Consider the following 9169-nt stretch of genomic DNA (forward strand, 5'->3'; position numbering starts at 1 on the left):
AAGAAGAAAGCCATCTAAAGGCATCCACTTTGGGAGCGTGTTTCCCTGGCTCGCTCCCTTGGCACATCCTGAAGGGATGCACGCTCCGGAGAGGCTGCTCTGCAGCTGAAGCAACACGCACAGCCGCTTCGGAGAGCGCCCCAAGCTCTACCTATCCGCCTGTCTTTAAAAGGAGGCCAACTCCTGCAGCCCTCCTTTCTTTTCCAGGCAAAAGTGGCCTTTGAAGCTGTCAGGAGTTTTGCATGATGAAGTTTGTTTTGTCGTGTGAGGAAAGGTCGAGGCAGGGCTCTGCATCCGCAGGAGAGCGGCGGCAGTGGCAGGGATCAATGTCGGCAGTGGCTTCCCGCGCCGCTCCCCTGATGGGCTCAATCCTCCCTTGTCCTCCCCGCACAGAAACACAGCTTGTGTTCCTTGGTCAACCCTTCCTCCTGCTCCGATGGTTCCCATATGTTCCTGTCTTCAGAGAAAGACCACCTGCCCTCCGCAGCCCCAGGTAGCAATCTGTCATCACACACTTCCCTCTATTTGTGATTTGTATTTTTGCCTTCTTCTTTTTCCCCCTTGAAAGTCTCAGCACGACTCATGTGCTGTCATGCTGGGCAGGAGACTTGGCATACTAATAGGCAGGTTCCTGTCCTTATTAGAAAGAGGGCTATGTTTATTTTCATGGGAAAGTACCAGTAAAAACGTTTTCCACAGTGACTAAATATTTAATTCCAAATGAAGGAAGCCTGTAGATCCTTTGAAAATGTATATGTCCTCTTTCAAGTAGCTCCTAAAATAGTTTTCTTCTCAGTATTACCATATTCAGCAGTTCAGACCTAGACCATGACTTTCCCTGTGATTTACAGATAAGTCTCTACCTTACTAAGAAAACTGACCCATACTCCAAACTATTTTTCCTCAGATGCTAATCTTAATGTTAAGTACAAAAGGAYGTTATGTAGAAAAAACCTATCAGGAAAGAAATGTGCATCATACTAATTCAGAGTAATCTCTTTATTTCTCTCCAAATTTCACCTATCCAGATGCTCTAGTTTTTGTTTGTTTGTTTGCTTGWTTTGTTTTTCCCAGAGAATATTATTCCAAAATTTTGAATTATATTTCTGTCTTTTTTTATCCCTGGAGATATTGATACAAATTTTGTTGAGGTCAGTATAAAATTTCTCAATAATTGGACTTTGCATCCATTTACATTTTCTAAGGTCTTTGTTCTTTTCTAACCTTGGCTGTGCAAAAAGTTTTCATTTCCTTTGGAATTATTCCAGGTGAAGGTCAAAGTCAGACTCTTTGAGGATAAAGGACCTCCAATTGTACTTTTTGGGTACATGACTTACCTGTGTTCTACCTGAAGCTGATGTTCATTATCAGTTACCCTAAACCATGATACAGAATTGTTCACTAATTCCCATCTTGAACCTTCCTGGGGGAAGGAAAGGGGCTTTGTGCTGGGAGAAAGAATAAAAATAATGGAAATGTAGAATGAAAGTTTACTTTTCTGCATGACATCAACCACGTCTTCTAAGACTTCCATGAATCCCTCGTATGCTTTCTGAGTTTTACATCTCAGAATCATCATCTTTACAATAAATGCTCGTGAAGAAGCTCGGTGCAGCCTGATTCTTTCCCCATCTTTAATGTCAATTCTGGAGAAGAGAGCAATGRAAAGTATCCCAGAATGAGGAGGAAGGCGGAACGCGCTGCCTGCTTAACGTGTGCTGGAAAATGGACATCTCMTAGAAGGCCTTCCATTCAACCAGGCTGCAAGAGTTTGAAAAAGCCTATACTAAATGGAAGTGCCATAGGCAAGGGGTTCCCTTGGACTCCTGGATAAATTACTAAATTGACATAGCAGAGAACTTGAGCCTCATATACTCTTAACCATTACTTAGCCATGTCCTGTTTATTTCTCCTCTGTAATTAGAGTATCTCTCCAGTGTAGAAAACAACATTGTGAAAAAACAACAGCTGTCATTGCTTTTAATCCACGTAACAAAATACTTTCAAAATATACCTATTTTTAATTCAGAGCAGTGACTTTTTTCCAATGGCACAAACTTCAAACAGTTTACATGCTAATATATTGCATAAATCCCATAGTAGCACCAGAAGAACATCTTAACACTGCATGGGGATAATTCATTAAAGGTTATTAGATCTATTTGCAAGTTGCTTGCCTATTAAGTTCTGTCATATTATCTTTTTGATATAACAGATTGCCTCCATATTGAGTGAATGGTACAAGAAAAACACATCAAACGAGATCTTAGAGGCTTCCACCATACATGAATTGCAAATAATAAGGACTCAGTAAGGAAAAATTACCAGAATATCTCCCTATTTTATTTAATAAAGAAACAATAAATTGCTATATTYTTGGGTGGTTGGGTAAAATAATGAATGGAACAATAGAGGATCTCATTTCTCTTTTCAGCTGTGCAGAAATTAAATGTCAACTGTAACCACTTTTTCTTCATTTCCAGTTCTATGTACCAYACTTTTACTTGTCAGGCTCCTTAACTGAAAGTGAAGCAAGAGAAAGGACAAACACAACCTCATTTCTGAGAAGCCACTCTACATTTAAAATGCTGGAGCTCATTCTGTGAAACTCATGAGTGCTCTTTATAATGAAAAAAGTCTCCAGAGAGAGCAAACTTCTCTTATTGTGTAAAAACATCTCCCCTCAATATTTTAAAACAGAATTAAATGGCTATTTTTTTGATAGTGTAGAATTTGAGGTGACAACTGTGTTTTAAAGCAGAAGTTGGTCTCATACAGAAATATATACTGACAAATATAAGCAATACAGTTATTTTTCTGCTATTAAGTAACTTTTGTGATTATTAATTCACACATGGAGTGTGCTTAAAATGCTCTGAAACCAAAGGGAGATGAAAGGTGCAGCTAACTGAAAAACAAACCACAAAACAATTAATTAAGCAATTAGCAGTAGATCAAAGAAATATAGAGTCAAAACAGTGTTTGTTTGTTTTTGTCAGTTCTAATTTAGTTTCAGCTATGACTGAAGCTGTTCTGGCTCAGTTTTGGATCAAATCTAACAAAACATCAAATTTTCAAAATGATGATGTGTAGCCAGTGGTTTGGTTTGAATGCTTGCTTTGAATGGTTTGATTAATTAGTCAGATAATCAAAGTTTATTTACAAATCATTTGTTGTGTTGTGTTGTTCAGAAGAGGATTTGATCTTGATACTTCCCATGGCAAGCAGAAGGGAGCGATCTCAGCCCTGGGAACTGGACTTGAGTCCTGGTTAGATGAGCCAAACAGAGCAACACTGTTGTTCCCACAAAACAGCTCATTGACCCGGTGCCTGGTTTGCTCCTAAATGTGCTACAGAGGAAGACCAACACACTGCGATCTCTGCTGCAGCACCAATGGTAGCTGCAGGGATCCAGCATGATCTTACAAATCCCCTCTTGAACAGCACTATTCATTTCGTATATGCAGGAAATTCAGCTGTACGCCCTGCATGTGCAAATGCTCCGGACACAGGGAATCACATCTCCCACAGCAATCCTTGCCCTGATGCTCAAAGCTTTCGTGCATGTAGCTGCAGATGTTTCTCTGTCCTGCCACAGCTTGTCCAAGCCTGAGGGCTTGACCAGTCCCTTGGGCCTGGTGCAAAGGGTTGGGGAAGGCCCTCAGTTGGCCTCCCCATCCCAGTGTGGGAGCCAGGGACACTGGCTGGGGTGTTTCCTCATCCTGCTCAGGCTCTTGGTGCAGGGAGGTTAGCACAGGGTATCTACCCCATCTCCATTCCTTTCTGATGCATGGGAGGATGGAGAACCTGCAAGAGAGAAAGAAAGAAAATGTCTCAGAGTGGCTCTGCATTGCCCAGCAGGAAGCCTGGAGACCCATTTGAGTTAAAAGGATGGAGAACAGGAAAAGGAGGGGAAATGAGATACCTTCATTAGCTCTTTACCTTCCTGCCATGCTGTTCTTGCCAGGTAAACAGAGCTTCTGTGACTTTGCTCATGGACATTAGTGCACACTTCACGTAGCTGCTAAACCTTTGCACCCTCCCTCATTACACAAATGGAGCTGTGTGTAGAGGCATGTCAGCGAGGACACCCTTCAGCTCTAATATCCATTTCTGTTTATCCTCCCACAAGGTATTCAATTAATTCCTACAAAAGTGCCACCTCGCACTGGAAGCAGGCTCGAACAGCAGCTGCTCTGTGTTCACCAGTCTCTGTACAAATACGCCTTGATCCAGCCTCCAACCTTGTGTGGCAGGCACACAACTCACTGGGAAGGGCTGCACCTGGAAAGAAGGATCCTATATCCATAATATCGTATATCCATAATACCCAGGTGCTCCATGAGCTACTAATAATCTCTCTACAGAAGCTTGCCAAGAGCAGGAGATGCTGTKTGCACGGTCTGTTTTTATTATTATCGCTATGATTAGAGCTGTGAAGGTCAATGAAAGAGCTGGACACGAATGACAAAGGTGTGTGGGAATGGCCCTGTTGACATCTAGCCTAAGCAAAGGGCTGAACGCAATTCCCCAGGCCCAGCACTCGTCCTGACGTGTAGCTGGACTCAGCAACAGAAGCTGCTGCTGCCAATGGTACTAAACGCTGTTATTTCCTCAGCAGTTGTCTGTGGTGTCCCCAGTTTGCCCAGCCAAGGGTGGTATGGGCACTGGGAAGCACCAGCTACCACCCCAGCCACCCTAAATTAATTCCCTGGACTCTCAGCTGTGGGTGGCCGCCCCACATTTGGACTCTCTAGTTGTCCACAGCATTTCYACACTCAACGTCTCACCGAAAAGGCAAATGCAGGACCGACCACGCAGGGAAATACCAGAACCCAGCACCCAGGGCAGCTCATTAAAACAGCACAGGTCCAAAGGAAGATTTCAAGCTGACAGCTTGATACTTATTTACTCGGAACTGCATGCTGAGACCTGCTGGAAATCATGTAATTCTCCTTGTTTAATGGGGATTCATGTAGCACTTGGTTTAATTCTTAATAGARTGAAATCCTTTATTTTCCAGCCGTCAGACGGCTCCGTTTGGAYGTTCCATGAGGAGGATCATGGAACGAGGCCTGGCCGCTGCCGAGGCTGGCGGAGGTGCTGGCTTCACCCTCGACGTTCCCTCCGGGAATGGCGGATGTCTCGGGGAAAGGGGCAGCTCGGAGGCGGCTGTGGCGGAGCCAGCAGGCCGGGCGCAGCCCGTGCCCCACACACSTCGTTTTGGGACATATATATGTGCTGCCTACATGCTGTCCCCTTTGGTTCCTGYGAGGAAAGGGAGCGCGAAGCCGAGATGAGCACATGCATATTCCTTGTGAAGCCAATACTAACATATACATCGGGAACGTGAGAAAGCTACTCGGGGAAACAAATGGGGTGTATGGATTAGAAAGACTGTGTTTATGTACCACGGAGAGTTGGGAATGGGCAATGCTGTTTACTCCTCATGATTCTGACAGAATGAAAAATTGAGCTGGCCTATGAGGAGGACAGTGCCAAGAGCCTAGATATAAAGAAGTTCACAAAACATCTCAGTGGGGAAAGCAGAAAAGACATCTAATTTTGCATGGCAAGTTAGGCTTTAAAAGCACCACACAGCTTGTAGCTAATAATGCTGAGGAAAAGCAGCCAGAGRATAAAACTGAATGAGTGTTTTTCCCTGAAGGATTCAAGGGAATCAAGAGGAGGATAACTTTTATGATGAATTGATCTATGGTTGTGACAAGATAATACCTTTTCCAAAATATTGGCCACAGAAGACCCTCCTGTTACTTTCCAAAATCAATCATCTGACAGGGAGAGTTGTGCTTTCTAAATCAGATTAGCAAATGCAAGCTCAGATTGCTCTGCTGATCTGGGGCTCRCAGTGGGCTCACAGCAAGTGGGAAGGCTCAAAAGGCAGAGAAACCCCCATCTTCTCRCCCTCCACCATTTACTTGCCAACTGGAAGGGTAGTTCAGCGTGCTCTGGTAGAAGACTCTCCATCCTGGTCTTTCTCAAGAACATATTTCAAAATATGAGAGAAAAGGAAGATTGCAACAGGCAAGGTCTAATTGTTAGCTAGGTAGTTCCTGCCCTTCRAGTCTATTTGCATTGCCTGTGGATCACAGGCGTAGGGATGTGTGCRTCTGAAGGCTGCGAATGGAAGAACTCACATCATTCTTGTTATTAACATTCAGGTCGTCATCTGCTTGGCTTGGGACCTGTTTTACCATCCCAGGAAATGACGGTATGTGCCTGAAGGAGCTTTGCGATGAGCAGCTGTATTGCAAGAGGTCAATTAGACATCACCAGGAGTGCAAATGAAGTGCAGAAGATGATGAAACAACTTTCTGGTCAGGAGTTAACCAAGTGAAGCTTGTCTCCTTGTCACCACATTACAAGCTCAAGGCCCCTGCCCAGGGTGCCACCTGGAAGTGTAAGACTGAGCTCTAAAGCAGGTAGAGACAAATTATGAGTGAAATGTAGGAAAGGGGACCTGTACGAGAGCATAAGGAGAAACAAGAGGATGTACAGAAATTCGGGGTTCTTTGGATTGGAAATACACATTCTTTGGATTTGGTTTGGATTTTGATTTGCAAACATTACTGCATGTTTCTAAATGTAAAGTTTTTAGACTTAGAAATGTCAGCTATATTTTCAGCCTGATTTTTAAGGAAGGGAGATTGACAGACTTGGTGGGTATCTTTGTGTGCCTTTATACTGGCAGTATTTTTAACTAGTTTTTTGATTTTTGTCAACTATGACCTATGCACAGACATCTCAGAAATATTATATTCTGGTAATTTTTGTAAAAGTCAGGATGAGAAGAGAACTTTACTAAAGCCTCGATCATTTTTAAAGTATCTGCCAAAAAAATTAATTATAGGATACATAAGAAAGCAGGCTTCCTGCTGGTTCCATCTCTTGCAAATCCATCTTTTAGTCACTGAAACTGCAAAAGATTTTGCATAATGTGTATAATAATTTAATGCACCACATTGAAGYAGTAAAAAAATCAAGAAAAATATTAACCAATGTGTGTGAGCCAATGGAATAGGACCATTAAACCAGAGAGGTGCATAGGCACAGGCATGGATGASAGGAGCAGCACTGCACTAATCATGACTGTTTGCTAAGGCTGGGCAAATAGKGTAAATGCTGAATGTCCCTAGCTGGTGCAATATCCAGCTGAGCCCTGCACTATTTACACTGCTTTTCCAGCTATAATTTGTGCCTTATGGGCCTGAGCAGATCAGCGCCTGGGAAAGTGCTGATGTTGTGCACTGTAAGTGCCTGGCTATTCGATGGCAATTACGGCCCTGGTGCAAGGGTTAACGAGTTCTGCTGGACACAGCCAAGCCTGACGTGGCCATCAATACTCCAGCTGTAGCACGGGTGTATCTCAGCCCRGGGAAGGAAACCTCTGAGATAACAAATAATAAGGAATCACAGGAGGATGCAGAAGCTTGGGGACCCTTTGTGGCTTTATGCTGGGCACACAACAAGGGCATTAGCTGGTCAGGCTCCCACCTGGACCTCCGACCTCCATCTCAACCTTATTACAGAAACGGAGAAATGTCTTCCCCTTCATGGGAAGTCTATACAGGTGGAGAATCTCRTTATATTTGTTTATGACTGGCCTTTAGGATGCCTAAAGTAGTGGAGACATGTTAAACGAAGACTGTATCAGATGTATTTCTTCATAAGCTTCGCTGGGCAAGTAAAGCTGAAGCACAACTGTCCGAGAACAGTTAGTAGATGCTCTACAGATTAGGATAACTATTGCTTGTCTTTTTGGGGAACGCCAGCGGGTCCTGAAAATAGTTGCATTTTGCTATATTTTACTGGTACCTTTTGTTCTTTTACSCTATTGTGCATGTATGTACATGTACATCCTCTTTTTACACACTCCTTAGTGCCTTAATCTTTCTTCCTTCGCTCTTATATTCACCATGGTCTCATTGTACTCTTCCCACATCCTCTTTAAAGGTTCCGACATACATTTTACCGGATTGCCTGCTTCCTTCACAGGTAGTMCCATAGACTTCCCATTTGACTGAGGCATTCCCTCTCAGCTTTCAAGCTCAGCCCTATGCTTTTTCCTTCCTTCTTCCTCTAAACTACTGCACCAGTGACTTTATAACCTCTTGCCTGGTAGCCACTATTGCTCTAGTTCCGTCTCCTTTCTTTCTGGAACACATCAAACACGAGAGCTCCCCTTTTGGTATAAACTCACACTTCTGACCTGACCTCCCTCTTCGAATATCACCCCTCTTTCCTTCGTTCCCACTTTGATTTAACGTGCTGTCAGAGATTTTTAATATGGCTTCATTCTTGATCCCTTGCTTTCTTCCTTTATTTCTTCTCATTCTTCTACTAAGCTGAATATATCCTTGCAAACTTCTCCACAGTCTAACCGTGGGTGCCTCTGGGCTCCACTCGCTTCGACCATCTCTAACATCTCATTGTATCTTGTTCCAAATACCATCCCTCCTATCCCTACATGTTCTGCTGATCCTCTTTCTAGTGCTCGGCTTATGCCTTTGGTTTTGTTAGGCCTTACAGTTTCAACCGCAAGCTCCTTTTGTCTCTCACTTTCTCTGCCTATTTGCCTCCTTTTCCCAGGATGTATCATTAGTCTGTGTGATTATTAGTTAATTGACTTAACAGAATAACAATTAATTTTAGAATCCTGTTACTCTCACCCCCTTTTTTTTCTCATTCCTTCCAATTTTTTGATACTCCCTGTAGTTATTATGAGTGTTCACTAGAGACAAGCAATTTGGGACTTGTGTCTTTTGACAGCTTTTGATGGGGCTTTATCAAGCGAATAACACCTTGATGAATCTAATGTGATTGTGTTTGCACAAAGCGGGAGTCTCAGGCACCTTGTAGTTGCCGTGCACTGCCAACTTAAACCTTAACAAACACATTTATCCCACATTTATTACATTATAATTTTTTTTTTTTTGTTTTGCCAACAGGAGAGCCACATTTGCACACTTTTCCCTTCTTTTTCCCCAAGCTGCACACAACGCAGCTCCTCCTCGCCGCGTGCAGACCCTGGCCCTTGGTCCGACTCCGGCCTCCTGCGGGGCCGGGTGTCACTTCGTATCAGCGGCCACGTTATCTCTGCTGCGCTAACCTGCAATTTAAATTAACTAACCAGGCGGCCTGCATTACA

This window comes from Nothoprocta perdicaria, unplaced genomic scaffold, assembly GCF_003342845.1.
Source record: "Nothoprocta perdicaria isolate Ctin4 unplaced genomic scaffold, notPer1 scaffold_181, whole genome shotgun sequence".
In the NCBI taxonomy this organism is placed as follows: Eukaryota; Metazoa; Chordata; class Aves; order Tinamiformes; family Tinamidae; genus Nothoprocta; species Nothoprocta perdicaria.